At 31.0% G+C, this 11,752-nt stretch overlaps 1 long non-coding RNA gene across 1 annotated transcript; it reads right to left on the bottom strand.

Annotated features, from left to right (window-relative positions):
- Positions 1-2,340: 2,340 nt before the first annotated feature.
- Positions 2,341-3,661, bottom strand: LOC142239071 (uncharacterized). The gene is made up of 3 exons (XR_012722908.1): positions 3,332-3,661; positions 2,903-3,266; positions 2,341-2,838 (listed from the first exon to the last, which is right to left on the bottom strand). It is a non-coding gene; the product is annotated as an uncharacterized LOC142239071 (long non-coding RNA).
- Between the last annotated feature and the right edge of the window lie 8,091 nt (positions 3,662-11,752).

Below are 11,752 nucleotides of genomic sequence, written 5' to 3'. Positions count from 1 at the left end.
TCATAAGAAATATAAAAATTAATTATTTGGGAAAATATAACAAATTTTTTTAATTCACATTCAAAACACTGAATTTGGATCACAACTTAAGAAGTGATGCAAATTCATTGCAACGGCTGTTGAAACGGTGGACATTCGTTCTATGACAATTTCATATTACATTCATCGCTTCTCCGCCAATTTTGCACCACTTCCGGACCCAGAAAGAAGATTTTCACTTCTTTTTGGCTATGCTTTTTTGCAGCATTATTAAGATATTAATTTATGAAAGAATAGTATCAATTACTATTTTTTTAATTAAATTGACTAAACCAGACTAAACAAAATAATAAAGGAGCTTTAGTTATTCAACTAAATCAAAAGTTCAACCACAGATTTATTTTATAAATATCAGATTTCAAACATTGCCATCGGCAACTGCTACCACAACTAAATTAATTCGATTGTGCATGAAAGTCTTTAGCGGAACTTTGTGCGGTTGTATATACTTGTTTAATTTTTAGAAAAATGTAAAATCAAATTCTGGGGGGGGCTAAAATTTTTCTGGGGGGTCTAAGCCCCCTCCCCAGAGGCCTTCCTACGCTTATGACATTACCTGCATAGAATATCAAGTTCAATTCTTAGTTCCAGATTTATGATTCCAGATTTATGATCTTTTATGATAAAAAGGTGTATTAAGGAGCTCGGTAATTTATTTTTAGTAACAATTCCTTTCCAAAATTTCCCCATATTGAAATCGTCTATTAAGATTTGAACCAATCAGATACAAAAATAATGGGAAAGCAATGTAAATGTAATTTGGTATTATATTGATGATACTTTGCAAATTCTGGAAATAGAAAAAAATATAAATGAAAAATACCTATTTTTATTATTTTCGGATATTTTTCATATTTTTAAATCCAAAAGAAAGAACTTTTTTACCATTACATAATTCAGCTCATTAGTTTATATACCAGATATACTGCTCTCTACTTGGGTTCAAACTGAAAAAGGCAGGTAAAACAAAAATGCAATTTAATGCCAAAGCTACTTCGCAACTTCAAGGTGAATCTTCAAAACCCATACTGCTCTTGGTTTTAAGAAAACTAGGAGTGAAAAAAATTTATAATTTTAAAAGATCAATACGGTACCCACTTTTTTATTGCAAACATATTATTATATATTTGATGAAATGATGGAGTTGATGGGATTGATTGGTCAATTTCACGAAATAAAATTGGTCACTAAAAGAAATGAATAAAAAATATATTATTTTAGTCCGTTTAAGGTAAACAGGCTTCAATGGAAAACGCTATTCACATTTCACAATTCCTTACCTTCAATAAGCGTAGATTGTTTTCCATTTTTACAATACCACAAAACACAGACACAGGTAATTTCAAATGCGTTCTGTCGTATATTTTTTTCAAACCTTTACCACGTGGCCGTTTGTTGTTGCACACTTTATTTATTTCAACCCTTCGCTATGATTTGTTGTTGCGTTCAAAATATTTATGCACACATTTTGAATGCAGCAGACAGAATGTCGCCAATCATGTTTTTCAATTTACGCGAAAAACAAAAACCCAACCGTTCGTTACGAGTTACTTCCACAGACTGATCTCTCCATCATACATTGTTGAATAAATACACATTCTCTTGTTCTCTTTTCGCTCTTTCCATTGCTCAAAATTATTCAGTTTCAATCACAAAGGTGATTGAATCAATCACATGTGTAATTGGAAACGGAAAAAATTTCAATCACGTTTGTAATTGAAAATTATTTCCAAATTGATTGAATCAATTAATATTTTAATTGGAAACGTAACAAATATCAATCATTTTTTTGATTGGTTTTTATTCGGATTTGATTAAATAATTAATTGAATCAATTAACATAATAATTGAATCCGTTTCCAAATTCATCTAAGTGTTTAATTGAAAAAATGTTGGTGATAATTTTTTGTGTGTTGGTACAACATCTCTCAATGAAATATTTTTAGTTCACATGTAATTAAATTTATAGACATTTCCCAATAAACACAAACGTTTGAAAAATACTAAAATTCAATAATTTTTCAAACATTTTTTCAAAGGATTAGGGTAATATTCAAGTTGAGAAATTGTTGAGAAAATCGCGTTCTCAACAAAAAACAGACATTACCCTCAACAGTAAAATTCAACACAATAGCTATAATTTCTCAATTGTAATCCTCAAATTGAAATGCATCGCTACTCAATAATTTCTCAAACAGTTTTCAATGTGAGAAAAATAAAAAACTAGCATTGTTGCGAATACTTTCAAACCACAATTTGTATGAAAGTCAATCCTAGTTCCAACTGAAAGTCAATACTAAATTTCTAGGGATTTTGTAAATTTTATTATTTTTTCGTTAACAAATATAATAATCTTAAAAATAACATTAATAATATATGAAAATAATAATATTATACCAATCAAAATGTAATTATCTTATTAAACGTATTAATAAATAAAACTATGAATACAACTTTAAATATCTTAAACATTTTTACATGTATAATTCCATTTCCTCCATAATGTTGGTGTCATTAATATGCTGGCAATTTGAAATATTTACTATCGAGGAACTTGCTGGCTTGTGTGTTAGAATAGATTCCAGCAAGAGGAAATCACAAAATATCAAACTGATGACGGGATGTAAATTGATGTAATGCACATTTTCATCCAGAAGTTCTTGATATAGGAATTGTTGCACTTTGTTTTAATTGGTTGCACTTTGTAAGTTTTCTGAAAACTTTTCTTTGTTGTTTCCTTCATCGGTTTTTCATCGGCCAACATCTTCCAAGAATATACCATTCAATGATTTTAGTTTTCTGCAAAACAATCGAGTTTTTTGATTTCCATTATGTTTTCATTTCACTTTTTATTTTGACTTACCAATTTGTATTTCTTCCAACTGACCAGGTACTTCGTGATTTCCTCAAGAACGTTGGTATTACAAAATTGTTGTTATTAAAATACTGGCAATTTTCAGGAACTTGATGGCCAGATAATTGGAATAAATTTCCAGCAATTTCAATTCACAAAATAACAAATTAAACCGATGATGCGATATAAATTAAACTATCGATGTGATGCGAATTATCATCCAGTAGTTGTTGATATGGAAAAGCATAAATACCAAGTTTTTTTGGTTGCACTTTGATTTATGGAAACTTTCTCTTCTCGATAAGCCACTACCATTTTTCATCGGCCAGCCTCTTAATGTGTCCAAGAATCAGCATCCAAATATTTTAGTTGTCTGCAAAGAGATTTGAGTTTAGTGACTTCCTTCAAGTTTTCATTTCGTGTTTTAGTTTTACTTACCAATTATTATAAGCAATTTCAATTGATTATTAAAAAATTTCCACATTTTTGTATTTCTTCCACGAACTTTGTTGTCCAAAATAGTATTGAAAACCATGTGGTTTTTTCGTTGCATTTCAGGGTAGTGTTTTGTCAAAGTTTTCTCCAATTATCTTCAACACATTTTCAAAGTTTTCGTCAACATTTTGCCAAATTGGTTGTAATTCGCAAACAATTTGAAGATGAATTGAAGATGAGCTTTTTCAAGTCAAGTTGAATTTATGTTGAAAATGATATTTACCCTCAAACTGAAGAGGTGTTGCATTTGAAAAACGCTCATCCTGTGTTTATTGGGTTTCGTCAAAAATGGGTAGATATCATTCCATGAAGTTTTTGCTAATTTTAAGTTAAACGTTTCATCGTTCTTATACTGATATGCATTTAAGGGTATTGTTTTTAGAGTAAATTGTGGACAGATGCGATGAAATAATGCATAGTACAGAGATATTTCTCGGCAAAGTGGAATAAAGTTAAGATGATGTTAATTGAATTTTGTTTGAGAGTGAGAGCATGCAATGCAATAATGACAAATAGTTGTGTATATCTGAGCGTGAGGTTGTTTTTATTTTTGTTTTTTCAGTGGTTTGTGTGTGTGTTTGTTATTCGCGAATGGTTATTCCCAGCGGCGTAAATCGAGAGCACTTTCGATTTAAAGCATTCACGGAGCCCTTATTTTAGAGGCAATACTCATACGATTAGGTCTTATAAAATAATCCCTTTTGTAAGACCTCTTCCTTCTTTACAAAAAAAGTTGATACTCATTCATCATTCATTGCAAAAACAGGCCTTAAAAAAGGTCTTTATTAACTAAGATCGCTATTCCTTTTCTCATAACATACTTGTCGTGGCCTTTTGAAATGGCTTATCTGGGACAAGTGTTTAAAGACACATTTTAACCCTGGACAGTCATCCTTATTTTTTGTACACTAACGTCATCCTTCGTCATTTTGACTACGGCTTATTTCAAGATGCTATAATTTGCACTGTGAGCAAAAATGTGAACCAAAATTGAATTTATTTTCTTATTCATTTTGTTTTTAATTAGAATACAACAAAAATTCATAAAATATTTGCATTTGTATAACTTAAATTTATCATTTCCCAATCGACTAAAATGCATTTTAGATCGAAAATGAAATTACGCGTCGTCATTTTGACGAAGGATGACTGTCCAGGGTTAAAGAACTCCTAATAGGCCTTGTTTGGTATTGTGAATTACAATGTGTTCTTGCAACGAGGCAAAATAAAACCATTTTTAAAAAGCAACTAATATTCTCATAGCAAGCTCTTATAATTTACGAGACCTTTGAAAAGCCCTTATGCCGTAAGCCAATTTATAAGTTTTTCGACAACGAGTCACAAACATTATAACGGCTTTAAAAAAAAGACATGTTCTCATATGCGCACTTCTTTAATCTAAGAGACCTTTGATAAGCCCTTATGCCTTAAGTTTATAAGTAACCGAAAGTTAAGAATAAAAATAATTTTGCACAATTTAAAGCAACACGTGTTTCTTCATTCGGGTTTGTGATTTCGTTTGAGCAAGTCCAGGTATTTGTTTTTTATTTTAAGTAGCTGAAGTGTCAAATATGCGGTAAGTATATATTTTTTGACGAATATTGTACTATATTGAATTGCATTATAATAATAATTTTATAATAATTTTACTTATTTATTTAGCGGCAACTTCTACCATGAAAGCCAATGATCTGTTCAATATGTGGAAATCAGACGTCCAATACGAAATCAGTTCCTATGAAGATGGTGATTTATTTTTTATAGTACAATTTTATATAGTAAAAAATAAAATAAAAAGAATTCTGCACAAATTTTGGGTTTCTTGTTTATATATGAAATTTGGAGTAGGTCCTTTATAAGGTATGTAAACAAGGCCTTTTAAACAGCCTTCATAAAAAGGCATTAAATAGGCATTATTTTAAACTCCTATTAAGAGGCCTCTATTTATATATGCTTCATAAAGCCTTTTGATGTATACATTATAAAAGGCCTTATTTTATCACACATTATAAAGAACTTATTTGAGGCACTTCCTAAAAGGCCTTAAAATAATGACCTTATATTAGCCCTTATGCTGTAAGTTGAAGTCGGAGCCCTTGGTCGGCTATGACACCCTGTGTAAAAATACAATGAATATGTAATGGGAAGTCAATGCCTTGTGTCTGCAAATAAATGCCTTTTCAAAGGCCTTATGAAGAGCGATTTCCGCCGCTGGGTTTGTCTAGATGAGGTGTTGTTTTCAATGAAGGCACATGCGCTTATGTTGTTGTAGGAATGTTTTGTTTTGCTTGGTTTTGTTTGGCATGCTTCAGTTGTATAGTTGGTGTTGGTGTGGGCTGTTGCATCTTTTTAGCAGTTATGTAACAAAGGAATATAAAGATATGGAATATTTTGGTTTTTTGAGACATATATTGGTGTTTGTTTATTAAACCTTTTAAATGAAAGTTATTAATATTTTAGCGATGAGATGTACGATGGCGAAGTGATGATCGGTAGCTTAGAAAAAAAGTTATTAAGAATGTTCAATATTTAGGGAAAAATGCTGAAATGGAAAGTATATTGAAATTATTTCATTTTATCTAATTTAATTTTTATTATTCAATGTAAAAAATAAATATTCAATTTCAGAGTAACTCCGATGAATTTGGAAAATTTTTTGTTACGCCTCAGCGTATAGTTTAATCATAAATTGGTAAGTATTCTTTTTAAAATGTGGTTTTCTTTTAAAAATAATACGTTTATGTATATTATTATTTGCTAATTATTATTACTTTTTTTGGAAATCAGTTTATTATTTTTCTTTGTTTTAAAAAATATTTAATTTCAGAGCAACCCCAGATGGATTCGGGCAAATTTGTATATTCCTCCTCTGCGTATAATTTAAAAGAGAAATGGTAAGTTTTCTTTTAAAAATTGGCTTTCTTTTCACTAGAATATTTACGTTTTTATGACTTTTTAATATCAAAATTACAGGTTTTTAACACTTTATTTTAGTATTACTTTAATCAAATATTTTTGGAAACCAATTTAATATTTTTAATGTAGAAGACAAATATTTAATTTCATAATAACAATTTGGAAACATTTTTATGAATTGGTACACCCAGAAAAAAGTGCGTTCGAAACTAAAGGAAAAAATTTTCATCAATATAGTTTATCCATTTTATTTCCATTAAGGTAAATTTTTGTGAAAAATAATAAAATTTACTCGTTTCAGTAAAAAAAATCCTAAACTGTAAGCAGTTAGGAATAGTTCATTAACTAGAATAAGGCATGGAGTTTTACTCATACTATTTTCTTCGTTGGGTATAAGAATTTACTACTGAAAAAGAAAATTTTATTCACCGATAACAAAGCATTCGTAAAAATAAACAAAAACCGAACTAAAACCAAGTTTCCTCAAAATTAGTAAAATTTCTTATAAAATGATAATTGCGACTTCCTTTATAATAGAAAGTTTTTCATACATACGAACAACACTTGGCATAGAAAAATATTTTAGTTCATTCGTACTAAGAAGTATGCAATCCTTTCAAAACTTAAGGAAACACACTTGTTAGAATATAGGAAATTTTCCTAAATTTCTATTGTCTACCTGTCATCGTAATCGATGTGTTTGCGCGTGGGTGTAATCGATATATTTGCGCGTCGGTTGTTTTTTTAGTTGGAATCGCGTTGTTTCGGAGAGATTGTTAAAAAATAATATGGTAACATAATATAATAAATAACAAATAAAATATATAAAATATTTGTTATTTTAAATTAGTGAGAAAAATTTTCGTTTTTTTAAATAAATCTATCAATGTTCGTGATAGTGTATAAAGAAAGGAAACACCAGCAGAATAACAACCCTTTCATTTGTCTTCATTTTGGAATCTTCAATTATCAGGTAATAATCAGTGACGCTAACCTTTTGCAACAAAAATGTTTTATGATTTTTTATATTTGTAGGTATTGAAATTGTAAAAGGAGGACAAAATCGTTAGGCAGCAACTTATTAAAAGTGAAAAGTACAAGAAGAAGAAAAAGTGCGTTTTACAGTTGATAATATCACACGGAAATTGGAAATAGTGGAATAATAAACTAATATTTCAAAGAGATTCGATGCTGTTGATTCTTAATAAATATATTCAATATATTAATAAAACATGTCTTTTATTGAAGATAAAATTGCTTATAGAAATAAATAAAATTGTATTTAAAAACGAAGGTAAGCAGTTCTAATTATGAAGTAAAAGTTTTACCACAAATGAGTAAGATTTGTCGAAATGAATGAAAAAATTTCAATAAAATCATTCCATATATGAATTCAAATTAGTTAAATTGTTTCATTATGTAGTATAGTGGTATATAAATATAGGAAAATGTTAACTAATATATGGAATGCATTATTCCTAATTTCTACGAAAATCACATCGTTCAAACAAAAAATTTGGCGCTATACGAAGTTCAACTTTCTTCACAATGAGTTCATTTTAACTTAAAGAAGGGGTCACTTTTTTCTGGGTGTAAGCTTTCTTTAACATTCTTTTAACCAGAATATTTAGTTTTTTTTTATACATATTATTATTTATTTAATTAGATTTTTTGGAAACCAATTTAATGTTTTTATTTAATGTAAAAATATTTAATATTTAAAAAATAAAAATATTTAATTTCAGAGTAACCCCAAATGAATTTGGATAACCTTTCATATTTCCCCTCAGCGTACAATTTCTGGCTTTCTTTTAACATCATCAATAACAAGACAGTTTTATGAGTTAATATATTATTTAAATCATTATTTCTCTAATTGTTTCAGGTACAAACATTTTGAGGTACCTTTATCTAAGAAAAGTTGAATTCCTTACACCATTTGATAAAATGCCCCCAAATATGGTAAGTTACAAGCTCTTTATATTAGCTTGTAACTTACCATATTTGGTAAGTAAAATATAAAAAATTATATTTTATTACATGTTAATTTTTAACAATTTTCATTATTCCTTCCATTTTTTCAGCAAGATATGTGAAAATATATTTACGATGAATAAAAAACTAAGGATAAGTCAAAATGTCCAAACAGCGAGTTAAAATAAACTACTTTCTTGTTCCATGTGGCCGTAATTGTTATTCACAAAAATCATTGTATTAAGAACTTCCATCATAAGTTTTTATAATAAAATACTTTTGTTTAAAGAAAGTTTACTTTTAATCTATGAAAATTTTCGTAATAGTATAACGGTTTGTTATTCATTTAATTATTTAATTTCTCTGTTCTGTGGAATGATTGATATAAAATAGTTTAGTCGTCGACATTTTAAAGAGATTGTTAACCAAATTTTATTATCGGGTTTCCCAAAAAATAATCAAGTTAACCAAAGTAATACTGACTTTTTAACTTAATTTTATGGGATAGATCATGGTCAATTTTACTATAGTTTACTTCATTTTGCAATGGAAAAGGGTTCACTGTGTAATGACTTTTTTCAGTTAAAAAAATTGCCAAAATGCCTTTAGCGCCATACGAAGTTCCAGATGGTTGCATTTGTGGTAAAATTTACAAATTTTAAGAAATACTGAAATATTTTGTAGGAAATATTAATATCAAGGAACCTTTGGAGGAATTTTAACTAAAATATAATAATTTGCTTGAGCTAGACTAGGGTTTAATTGGCTTTAGTTACATGGAGGGTTTACTGTTTTTTTTAAGTATACGAAAGAATAAGTGAAAAACAATCTATTGAACTCTGGTCCTCAAATGCGATTAACCAAATACGATAATACATCTGGAAACCACTAGAACGTTGATTCCGGATGTAGTTCAGCCAGGATCAATATATCATATATTCCCCTTCAGTTCGACGAACGTGTCTCAAACTGGTTGTTCCATTTGTCCTAAAGGGTGAGGACTATCCCTTTTATTGGTAAAACAACCGGTGAAATTAGCATGGGGTTGTCATAGGAATGGTAAATTGACCGCCGCATAGGTAACTATAAGCCAATCCATCAACCGGTTGCTTTCAAGTCATCAATTAACCAGTTCAAATAGACATGCCAGAGAGACAGTTACATTGCTTTATAAGTTGTACCTTGGAAGCTCATTTGGATGGAGAAATTAAAAAAAAAAACTAAAAAAAATGTTTCCACCAATTTCACTTTTTATTTTTATCACTCTTTATTACACTTTTATTTTCTAATTATTACAATTTGAAAAAAATTTTTTGCTCCCATCACGGGTTGAACCTGGGTTTGTTGGCACCATAATAGAACACATTAGCACACCCAAATGTTCAAATGTTTGTGATATTGGTAGAAAATTAACAATATAATATGAACTGTCCCTGTTACAGATGCCTAAAGACCAGAAAGGTGTGATTTAGTCCTGTGATAGAGGCATTTAAACCAGTCAGCGGATAGGTTCATTGTGTTCTAAAGACAATTGCATGAAGTGTCTACCAACCAATACAACCAATCCTATGACCAGTATAAAATCCCAACTGCTTGGAAATAGGGGTCAATTGCCATCCAAAAAATTGAAGTGTCGGAATCAAAAGGGTTAATATAACAGGTTGGCTGATAAGGCCCCCGGTTTGACACATAGATGCATATTATTTTTATATAGTACCAACCTTCAAATGATTCGTGTCAAAATTTGACGTCTGTAAGTCAATTAGTTTGTGAGATAGAGCGTCTTTTGTGAAGCAACTTTTGTTATTGTGAAAAAAAACCGAAAAAAAGGAATTTCGTGTTTTGATAAAATACTGTTTTCTGAAGGGAAAAAATACAGTGGAAGCAAAAACTTGGCTTGATAATGAGTTTCCGGACTCTGCCCTAGGGAAATCACCAATAATTGATTGGTATGCAAAGTTCAAGCATGGTGAAATGAGCACGGAGGACGGTGAACGCAGTGGACGCCCGAAAGAGGTGGTTACCGACGAAAACATCAAAAAATCCACAAAATGATTTTGAATGACCGTAAAATGAAGTTGATCGAGATAGCAGAGGCCTTAAAGCAGAGGCCTTAAAGGAACGTGTTGGTCATATCATTCATCAATATTTGGATATGCGGAAGCTCTGTGCAAAATGGGTGCCGCGCGAGCTCACATTTGACCAAAAACAACAACGTGTTGATGATTCTGAGCGGTGTTTGCAGCTGTTAACTCGTAATACACCCGAATTTTTCCGTCGATATGTGACAAAGGATGAAACATGGCTCCATCACTACACTCCTGAGTCCAATCGACAGTCGGCTGAGTGGACAGCGACCGGTGAACCGTCTCCAAAGCGTGGAAAGACTCAAAAGTCCGCTAATTTTTATCGATTATCTTGAGAAGGGAAAAACCATCAACAGTGACTATTATATGGCGTTATTGGAGCGTTTGAAGGTCGAAATCGCGGCAAAACGGCCCCATATGAAGAAGAAAAAAGTGTTGTTCCACCAAGACAACGTACCGTGCCACAAGTCATTGAGAACGATGGCAAAAATTCATGAATTGGGCTTCGAATTGCTTCGCCACCCACCGTATTCACCAGATCTGGCCCACAGCGACTTTTGCTTGTTCTCAGACCTCAAAAGGATGCTCGCAGGGAAAAAATTTGGCTGCAATGAAGAGGTGATCGCCAAAACTGAGGCCTATTTTGAGGCAAAACCGAAGGAGTACTACCAAAATGGTATCAAAAAATTGGAAGGTCGTTATAATCGTTGTATCGCTCTTGAAGGGAACTATGACAAAAAAATGTGTTTTTCTTTGTTAGACCGGGGACTTATCAGCCTATATGTGATCCTCATCTAGCCTGTATGTCCTTCTTGTCGTTAAACTATAAGGCAGTTTCTACCTAAAATCCATGAAGCGGCTTTAAAACCATGTATTGACCTCTGAACGCAATTCACATTAACTTAAATCGACCTTGAAACCAATCAGAACTTTGAAATAGAGATTTTGAGCCTGGAAACCTTTCCAGCACCTGTCATTTTCCTATGTACCTTTTTATGTTTGGTACCATAAAACCTTGTTGCGAACAGGCATCACTTACCTTTGGCAAAATATTTGATTAAGGTAACAGAGAACTGCAACCTGTGTTTTTTTTCGTATTGTAATCTTACCCACAAAATGTCGGAGGCAGTGAGTAGAACACCAGTTACCGATCTTTTGCATTAATACAAATGCAAAAACAAAAACACTATATATTTTGGTCATATACACACCCTGAGTGTGATTGCACTCAATAACTAGCAACCTGTGATGCCAACTCCCGAAGGGCAAAAAGCACCAAATATATTTTATAAATTCTAACATACCAGTTCCCACCATAAAAACTACTCCAGCCAGCTAAAATTCTATGTACTACTACGAAAACAACTTCCAAAGATATATTGTAAAA

Source organism: Haematobia irritans, chromosome 5 (assembly GCF_050003625.1).
Source record: "Haematobia irritans isolate KBUSLIRL chromosome 5, ASM5000362v1, whole genome shotgun sequence".
Taxonomy (NCBI): domain Eukaryota; kingdom Metazoa; phylum Arthropoda; class Insecta; order Diptera; family Muscidae; genus Haematobia; species Haematobia irritans.
Note: the sequence above shows the minus strand (reverse complement) of the source record. Positions and strands in the feature narration are given on the sequence as shown.